This window comes from Salarias fasciatus, chromosome 5 (assembly GCF_902148845.1).
Source record: "Salarias fasciatus chromosome 5, fSalaFa1.1, whole genome shotgun sequence".
NCBI classification, from domain to species: Eukaryota; Metazoa; Chordata; class Actinopteri; order Blenniiformes; family Blenniidae; genus Salarias; species Salarias fasciatus.
Genome location: NC_043749.1, coordinates 6,134,436 through 6,144,187, shown reverse-complemented (window position 1 = coordinate 6,144,187; position 9,752 = coordinate 6,134,436). Strand labels below are relative to the sequence as shown.

Below are 9,752 nucleotides of genomic sequence, written 5' to 3'. Positions count from 1 at the left end.
TCACACATTAACCTCGCACACGTTTTTGGATCGTGGGAGTATCCAGAGGAAAACCAATACATATGGAGACAACATGCAAACTCCACTCAAAAAAGGTTCTGGACAGTATTTCAACAGAATAGAAAAGTGGATTAATAGTAAATAATCAAATGAAGTATACAGAAAATAATAAATTAATAAATAATAATATGCACAAAGAAATATCAAAATATACAAGGCAAAATGCTTAAAAAACAGCATGCGAGGTGAAAGAGTTTACAAAGTATTTACAAAGCAGCAATCAGCTGATCCCTGTAAACAAGCCAGCAGGGAAAGTAAATGTAAAACAAAAAACTAAAGTGGTTAATTTTGCAGTCAAGTCTGAGAAAAAAAAGGCATGTTGGACAGAGCAGGTTAAAACTCACCAACACATCGAGAAGAAAGAAACTAAAAGTGACGGAAAAAAGTTGAAAGGTAAAAAAGAAAACAGAACGAACCACACTGCAGCCCCCGCGATGCACATATAAAAAATAGAGTTATAATGGCCTTTACTTATAAATGAAGGTCATGCAATTCATTCTTGACAAAAACCCATTAATTGTTATGTCTTGTTTTGACTGAATGTCCCGTTAAAAAAGTAGTTTGACTGGATATATATAATTCTCCGCGTGTGAAAAGTGGAAATTTTCTCGGTTTTCTTCCTCTGCGCCTGTAACACCAGTCTCTAGACTCACGAGCGCCCCCTGCCACGAGCCGGAAGTACTGCATTAAACCCCTCAATAAATATAACCATCGAATTGATTGGTTGTTTCTTTGTGAAAACAAAGCATGAAATACTTCTTGAAATGAATTTAGGTGAATTTCAAAAGGTCTCCGCAGTTGACACATATCTGGAGTTTATATTTAAATATTTCAGCAAAAACAAAAAATGATTCAAAACTGTGAGGTCTAAAATGAACAACCTTGAGCTCTGAGGATAACAGACACAAATGCAATAATTTCTCCTTATCACCCGGCCACGGCGAGAAAAACAAGCAGTATTTGACATTTTCACCTGCCTGAGCCAAACTGTGAAAACACAACTTTCTAAACTTTTTTGTGCTTGACTGCAACTGTCCTTCTATTGTTTTATTTTCATGCAAAACAAGTGAGGAAATAAATTCCTGCAGCTGAAGAAGAGCTGTGTTCTTTAGAACAGGAAGGAAATAAAAACATTGAAGCGGTACAACTAACAAATGCTTGACATTTGATGGATTTAAATAAGTGGCATGAAAACAGACACTCCAGTCTAAAAGCTTTCATTTAAAGCATTTTGACTGGTTTTAATTATTGGTCCAGGGTTTTTGTGAAACCTCAAACACATTATTAGAGCAGCTGTTTCATAGAGAATAATCTGAGTGAATGACAGCCTGATATTCGAGACATTCCTCAGTGGTTTCGCCAGTTACATAACACCACTGACAGCAGACTCTGGAAGGAGAGAAACCTACAGGAAAGTAGAAACACAAAACATAAGACAGGAAAAAAAAAAAAGACTCAAACTGCAGAGGCATTTTTAGCATCAGTTTAACTGTTCCACAGCAGCAAAAAGACACAAGAGGTGTTGTTGGACTGAATATCAGCAGCTGTGATTTCCTCATACCTGCTTGTCAGGTAACAAAAGAAAAAGAAAAAAAAATCACAGAGAAACCTTTTCAAAATATCATTTTCATAATCGAACAGAAACCGCTTGAAGTTTTCACACTCCACATTTCAGTTAACTTCTCATACTTTAAAATGTATCTGCATCAAATGAACGGATGAGTTTTCAGTTTTGAGGACTGTAAGAAAAAAGATTCAATCAGAGAAGATATGTGGGATTTATTTATTTATTTTAAATGTGATTGCATCTTAATGCATTCCAGACACACTTGTCAGGTTTATTTGTGTGAATGTGTGTGCGGGTGCTTGACTGTTGATCACTGGTGATGCTACTCGACCAGAAGAAAGAAATCTGGAAGACAAACAAGAACTGTTTGCCGTCTTTCTGTCAGAGAGAAGCTACAGGATCAGAAACAGCAAACTGTTTGGTTTATCCAGACTGGAAAAGGGTTTCTTCCCCAGAACCACGACAACAGACAACAGATCACAGAGCAAACAGAGAAACAGACAGTAACTCCGCCACACTCGCACCCTTCTCAATCAATCTGCGTGATTGGTGAATCATTCAGATAATTTCATGCAAACTTTGACTTTCAAACTGAAATACAATAAACTTCTGTTTGCAGATTTGTGAAAAAAATGCAAAGTCTTTCATTGCATCAAAGTAACACATGAGAAAGGGAATAAAAACCAAAACACACAACAGAAAAACAAATAGATCCGCAGTTCTTCACACACTCTGCTGTTAACAATGTCAGAACTATGTGCTTTATTGCATTCAGTGTATGCAAAAAGAAATCTAAGAGTTAGAGAAGGATCAGTGAGCGTGTTTTACTCGTCTTTAGCGACGCCTCATGCATCAGTCGGAGTGTTTTTGTCTTCTGGCCTCTTCAGCATGTTCTGCTCTCGCCCAGGATATGATAACCGGTCACAGAGGAGCTGCGGTTTATCTGTTGGTGTAAACCAAGCAGAATACTGTTTGAACCGGAATTTGTGTGCAGCTCTGTATCCTGATGTGGCAAACCGAGCGTACGTGTGTGTGTATGTGTGTGTGTGAGTGTGTGTGTGTGTATCTGAGGTGGATGGCGGGGTGTGTGCAGGGTGTGGGACTGGATGGGCCGTGTGGTTGAGCTGTCACGGTCCGCCCCTTTCCTCAGGCATGGGGTTGATTATTATCTCTCTTTCCTGAAGCATAGTGAGGATGCAGTGTGTGTTCTTTCTTTATCTGCTAGAAATAATGAATATGCAAGAAAAAAAAAAAAGAAGTGCAGTCAAAGTAGATATCAGTGGAAGGGCTAATCCACAAGTCCTGGGCCCGGTGACGTGGTGGTGATTGATTACATTGAGGGCTCACCTGCCGTATTCTCCCTCTTAATCTTTCTTGCTCTGAAATACACACACACACACACACACCCACACCCACACACACAAACACACAGTAGAAAGAGAAAGAGGCAGAAGTCACCAGTCAGGGAACAATATCCTGCTCAGAAGACCCTTCACAGCACACTCTCATAAATCACCGAGACAGAGCCACCACCCTCACTGTCAGTGTGTTATTATGCACACACTCTCAGGTCCACGTTCACAACACACACTCGCCCAGCTCATCCAGTCCTCCTCCTCCTCCTCCTCCTCCTCGGCCGCGACATCAAAAAGAAGAAATATGAGTCTGATATACGCATAAAACTTGCTTCAAACGCACGCCACCTCACCTGCGCTGATTCCCTCTGGCTCTGCTTAAAACACCCGCCGCCACAACGGCAGCCCTGTGCCCCGCTGCTCCTCGGCCTCCCGTGCTCCGGCCATTCCTCAGTGACAGGGCGCCGGGACGAGGGGATGAGAGGCTCTGGAGGGGTGGATGAAAAGCCCTGGGCGGCTCGGGCCCCGGGGCCCGGCGGCCCGGCGCAGGTGGCAGGTGTGATGTGGCCGGGCGCAGGAGCGTGAGGGCGAGGAAGAGGAGGACAATGAAGGCGTCTGTGGCCCGAGGTCGCAGCTGCAGGAGGCGGGGAGGAGCGGGGCTGACAGATAAGACGGTCCGACAGGCGGGGGGAAAAGGAAGGACAGCGCCGGGGAGCTGCGGAGACGGAGATGGGACTTCAAACAGAGGATTGGACTCCGGGTGCGGAGAGACACATTCTTGTCTGGCATGAAGGAGGAGGGGACAGAGGGACAAGATGGAAGACACACGCACTAAAGCAGAAGAAGAAACCCAGGAGCAAGAGTCCACACTTGTATGTTTACTGAGTGCGTGCTTTCCTTCAAAGCCCGTGTGTGTCTCGCCGGTATCTGTGTGCATATTGATGTCAACCTCCCTCACCGTATGGATTTGTATTGACGAGACAGTAATCCTCTTCCCCTGCCGCCCCTGTGTGCAACTGTCCACAGCTCCCACTAAGACCCCCTGATCTCTGCCACATGGCGCTCCATCAAAGCGCTGATGGTCATGCCTCTCAGGGCAAGTTTTGCCAAAAAACGCACCCGTGTGGCTCATGTATGTCCCTCAGTAGCGCCGGATAATCTGCAGATGAAGGTCTGCCTCAGACTTTGTATCATCTCGGATCACACCAAGACGAGTGAAACAAAGCTGCTCTCTGTTAAATTAGAGCGCTCCTCTCCAAACACACACACACACACACACACACACACACACACACACACACACACACACACACGTTTCCTTCTCTCTCTATCAGACCTGATTAGAGTGACAGGGGCACTTCCCATTGGCTGTGAGAGTGGCCCTCTCCTTCCCAGGGCAGCCAATTTCCCCTACTCCAGAGCTGATAGGAAACTTTGATTGTCCACTGAGCTCAGAGGAGACAAAGAGATTTTTCCTCTTGCAATCCACATATCGCTCCATCACATCTCTTCCTACAATATCCCTCCCCACTTGCTCTGTCCTCCTTTCCTCTGCCATCTCTCCCCTTCTTCTTTTTTTTTTTTAATTTTCTGGCCTTATTTCCATGAGCTCAGACTCACTTTCTGCTGCGGGCTACAGATTGTGAGTCCATTAAACGGGGACCGGCTGCTTTGATGGGCAGGAAGTTTCACTTCATGTGGTGACATCTGCATCCTGTGACACAACCCTGCCCTGCGTGTGTGATTTACTCCCTCGGCTCACCACTGTCCTCCGAAAAGCATTCCGATAATTTGGCGGGCGGACGCCACCAGGAGCGCTTCCAGGGCGGCGTGCGGCCCGTGCGGGGTGCGAGGCGAACCCAGAAAGAGGGGCGCGCCGAGAATGAGTGAGACGAGGAGAGAACCAACAGGAAACCCCCCCCCCTTTCTCTCTGCACACGATGTTGACCCTCCCTGAGAACACGCTTCCTGTCAGAGCTCCTCTGACTTCCTGTGCAGCCACCGGGAATCCCAGCTGGAACAATCCAGCTGGGCATTCGCCGCCATCCTTCACTCTGCCGCGTTCCTCTTTCAGACCTCACAGACACAAGCATACACAGGGAATTCAGAAATGACTTGTATATCTTTATACATGACACACTTTGCTGTGTGTATTTACATTGTCGGGTGGAGAAAAAGTCATATTTGCAGATTAATCCATATTTAATTTTTTTCTGCTTGTAGATGTTGATAAACTGATACCATGAAGTCTTTTAATATCAATCCAAAGGTCAGGTCAGGTTAAAAAAAAGCCACGTAATGTAAGTGTAAACTTCCCCCTTCAAACGTCTCAGTCACTGTGCAGTGGCAGAAGTGTGAACGAGCCACGGTCTTCTTTGGAGCTGATCATCCAGCCGAACCGTGGAGATCAGTCTGACTCTTTCCGGATGAACGACGGTGGAAAAAGTGGCTCATGAGCACGACAAAGGTCAAAGTGTGGAGAAGAGGTCAAAGTGAGAGCTACTTGAAATAACACACGGGGCTGTTTGAGTCTCAAACATATCAATAAAGTAGTCAAAGTAAAAAGGATTTTTTTTTTTAATCTAACGCCTTCCTTTCTGTTAAACATAAATATGAGTGTGATGAACATTGCTACTCTCAATCTTTTTTTTGTCAATGTATTTTTTCCACTTTCGACTGTACAGCCGCAGAAATTACATTAGGAATTCGTTTTCTCTCAAAAAGACACTCATGTTTGAAAAAGGGATTTTCTGTGATTTACCATCCCTCCTATCTGACGTGAAATCAGTCCAAATGATGTAAAAGCATAAGATGATCCAAAATACATTTCTGAAATAGAATCACTCCAAATCAGTACAATTACTGCAAGATGTTTCAATTACAAATTTCATAGTAATACGATATAAAGTGACACAGTGATAACTTGAAGAAACAAAGTAGTGGCAGCCTACTTACAACATGATTAATAGAGAAACACGATGGTGTCATGATGCAGCCTGTGATGCACCAGTTGCTCTGGTCTTCAATCCTCATGCTCCTCTATTTTACCTAAGTTTAAGTAGATAAGAATACATTTTAAATAAATAAACAGTAAAATAAAATACATAATAGATTTAAAAAATGACATTTTTTTAATATTGTTGCATGACAGTGTCACAGTTTAATGCTACATTTGTGACAAATTAGAGACAGTTCCACGATTTCAAGGTTAAAAGTACGATTTAAAGACCCAAACAGCTAAAAACAACAATCAAATCCACAGTCTGGTAAGTGTGTGTTTTCAGTCTGAAAGTGTGTGTGATGAGAGTGTGTGACTGTGTGTGAACAGTAAGGAACGACGAGTGCAGGGATGGAAGAATGGTTAAGCTGGCAGTCTGTATTTCAGGTATGAACGGATTTGCCAATTTCTTTGATACTTTTTAATCAGGGCATGAATGAAGCGTTGATTTTTGGGATTCAATGCACAAAGAAATTATAAAAAGAAATGTCAGAATTCCCTCTGAAATGAAGAATGACACAAAAGGGCATTGAGACATTTGGATATGTGTCTTACTTGTTTTAAAAAAATCATCTTGATAGCAACTATGGATTTACATTTTTCAGTGTTAAATCACTAATATACCCAAAGAGGCTTTTTGCAGCTCTTGAGAATTCACGGCTTTTTTTAAAAAAAATTACTGTGATTGAGAAATGGTTTTGTGATGACCAAAAGAGACATTTTTAACACTTTCTCTGAAAATGTATTTGTTTGGAGCAACGAAACATGTTTCATGAGGATAACACAAGTCAAAAAGTTATATTTAAACTGCTGCTTTGTTACATTTGTGGCTTTTTATAGTAGAATTTGTAGTTATTCTGAGCATTTATTTTCACTAGATATGGTTATTCTATACATTTGAGCTATGATTTCAGCTGTTTGATGTATTTTTTTTTTCCTTTCTCATATTTACGACAGAACCCGTTTTACCTGCTATTTACCCGCATGGGGCAGCAGACCCCGGGTCCCTGGTTTGAATCCCCTTCACCGACTCCTCTCCTGCAGTGCGCACCCTGCCCGCCAGGGGTCGCCATATGACAGCGCATGTCCTGCTGCACACCTGCCCCAGCCTTGCACAGCAGTCCCGGGGAAACTGAACCCGCTTCTCCTCACAAGCTCTTTATACATCACCATTAAAAAAAAAAAGAAAAAGAAAACTGTGCAGTGCTTAATAGTCTAATGGCATTAAGTGAAATGGCACGTGCATGTTTATGGATGTGGCCTCAGACAGGGGAGCGTACGGAAGGGGAGAGAGAAGCAGGTTTGGTGACTTTGTGTTTGACCTTTTCGGAAAGAGAGCTAATCCCGAGCTATAATAGACTCCGGGACCGATATGGAAAACTGCAGCCCCGTTATCTCGGTTGTCTTGGAGACCATCAGAGCACCGGGGCCGGTGGAGATGCCACGGTATTAAAAGGGGAGCGTGTGTATATGTGTGTGTGTGTGTGCGTGTGTGTGTGTGTGTCTGCTGGAAAATGTTTTCCTTTTTTGTCATGAGTGTCACTCATAAATGCTGCATTATATATGCGGGTGGACCTACAACCGTTTTCCCCGCCACCGGTTTATTTTCCCTCCAACATGCCTGAAATTATAAATCCAATTTCGAAGAAAGAAAGGAAGAAAAAAAAAAGAAAGAGGAGAAACAGTAAAAGGTCAGTGAAAAGGGGGCGAGCCGTGCTGCACGTCGCGGTCATTACACGTTAAATTAAACAGCACTCGCCTGACATCAATTGTAAAAAAATTCGGAGGTCCTGCGTGTGTTAAATGGTAGCAGACAGTGGAAAATGCCAGAGCAGTTCCCAGCAGCGATAAGGGAGGGCGGCCGGCCTGTCAGATGCAGAGAGGAGTGGGCCTGCTGACCACACCGGACCAGATCACAGCAGCACCCACGGCGCGTGCGAGGCGGCTTATCCTGCGGTGGAAATGAAGATAATGCTATCATGTTTCGATGTGTTTATTAGGTCGGAATCATTTTCACAAGCGCAATTATCTTCAAAAAATGAAGCTTATCTCGTTATCTGTGTTGATATATTCGGACAGATAACCCCCGCGATGGCAAATCGCGCCTAAACGCGTGCACGTGTAAATAACCTGCAAACCAAACTGTAAGCGATCCGGATGGTGAAAGTGTGACAGGACGCTCTAATTCACTAAAACACCCAAAATCAAACACCTCCAAAATGTTAGTAAAAAAAACGGGAGCTTCTTTTATTGCAGGCCAATAGATGAGACTAATCAGACAGATAGGCATCATATCTCACTGATGTGTGTTTAATATGGCCTGCATTGATATGTAAAGTGCGCGTCCCAATGGCCCAGTCAATAAACTGGCTTTAATGCCAAATGGAGCCTATATATTGGCTGCACCGCTGCAGCGCGTAAAACGTGTAAATACATCTCATTCCCCTCGCCTATCTGTCTCTATCAACCTGCGGGATCTCCCCCCCACAAATGATGCATTAGATGCATTGAATGTATTTGTTGTGCAAGTTTGAAAAGGCGGCGATAATCTGGGAGTGAGAGATAAGGAACACCAATTTATTCAGCAGCACTTTGGACCCCGCTCCCAGCCTCGGTCGGTGCTGACACCCCCAGCAGTTTGCTGATAACGATTAGGCCATTTATTATCTTCACAGAGAACAAAGATTGCGTGGTGCCGATGAAATATTACCCCTGGTAATAATCAGAAGGAGAAGGGCCCCGGCATCTAATGCGCTGTGCATATAATATCTGGCCGACGAGGAGCCGGAGAAGCGGCGGAGTCTGCGCAAATAGGAGGCAGAGAAAAGAAGAGGATCCGCAGAAAGAAAAAAAAAACAGCAGCACGCTGCTAAAAGTCAGGCCATTCACAAATAACCAGGCTTCACACAATTACAGTAAGAATAACAACAACAGGAACAAATAATAACAGTAATAAGGATAGGAATAAGAATAAAAATGAGAAAAAGAGTGGGATTTCCTGCTTTTATCTACATGTCTTCATGTAGAAAAATATTTTCAAATTTTGTTTTATTAATCTGAAATTTGTCAATATATCACAAACAACCTATAACTATGGTAGTTATATTAAAAGTTCACTTCAAACCAAAGAATCTCAAAATCATTAATTTATAACTTTCTCTTGAACATTAAACTGTCAATAGATTGTTAAAATAAATAAATAAAGGAAACTTTCAGAAAACGGGTACACCCAAAAAAAAAAAAATATCAATAGAGTGATAAATTCTAGTATTAGTTTTGTTTGGCTAAAACAAAACTCCAACAATGAAGCACGTGAGCACAAATCCACAAAATGTCGTGTTTTCTCAAACAATTCAAACAGATACTTAAAAAAAGAGATATATCTTCTGCACTGCTTGTTGGTAAAGTCTCACATTAAAGTCCTCGTTATTTACATTTCCTTTTCAGCTCTAAATATTTTATTTGCAGATCTCACATCTCTGCTCTGGTGATTTTTGGACTATAAAGCAAATGTTTGTAATTCAGTCAGATTTCTTTCTCTCTCAACTCCTTTTCTTTTCTGTTTCTTTCTGTGTGCACTCTGGGGAGCACGAGCCTCCCACCCCCCCCCCCCCACCTCCACGAGCTGCCTGGTCCCAGCGCCCCTTGCACCTGCCCGGCTGCAGCGACGCGCACGAGCCCAGGGTCGCGTGCAGGAGATTTTAGGAGCTTTGCATGTTTTACAAAGTTGTTGTTAGCGTGTGGGGATATAAAGCACGCATCCACACAGAAC

General features: G+C 43.1%; 1 long non-coding RNA gene across 1 annotated transcript; it reads right to left on the bottom strand.

Moving 5' to 3' along the window:
- Positions 1–1,626: 1,626 nt before the first annotated feature.
- LOC115388955 (uncharacterized) lies at positions 1,627–3,691 on the bottom strand. The gene is made up of 3 exons (XR_003931537.1): positions 3,336–3,691; positions 2,975–3,006; positions 1,627–2,570 (listed from the first exon to the last, which is right to left on the bottom strand). It is a non-coding gene; the product is annotated as an uncharacterized LOC115388955 (long non-coding RNA).
- Between the last annotated feature and the right edge of the window lie 6,061 nt (positions 3,692–9,752).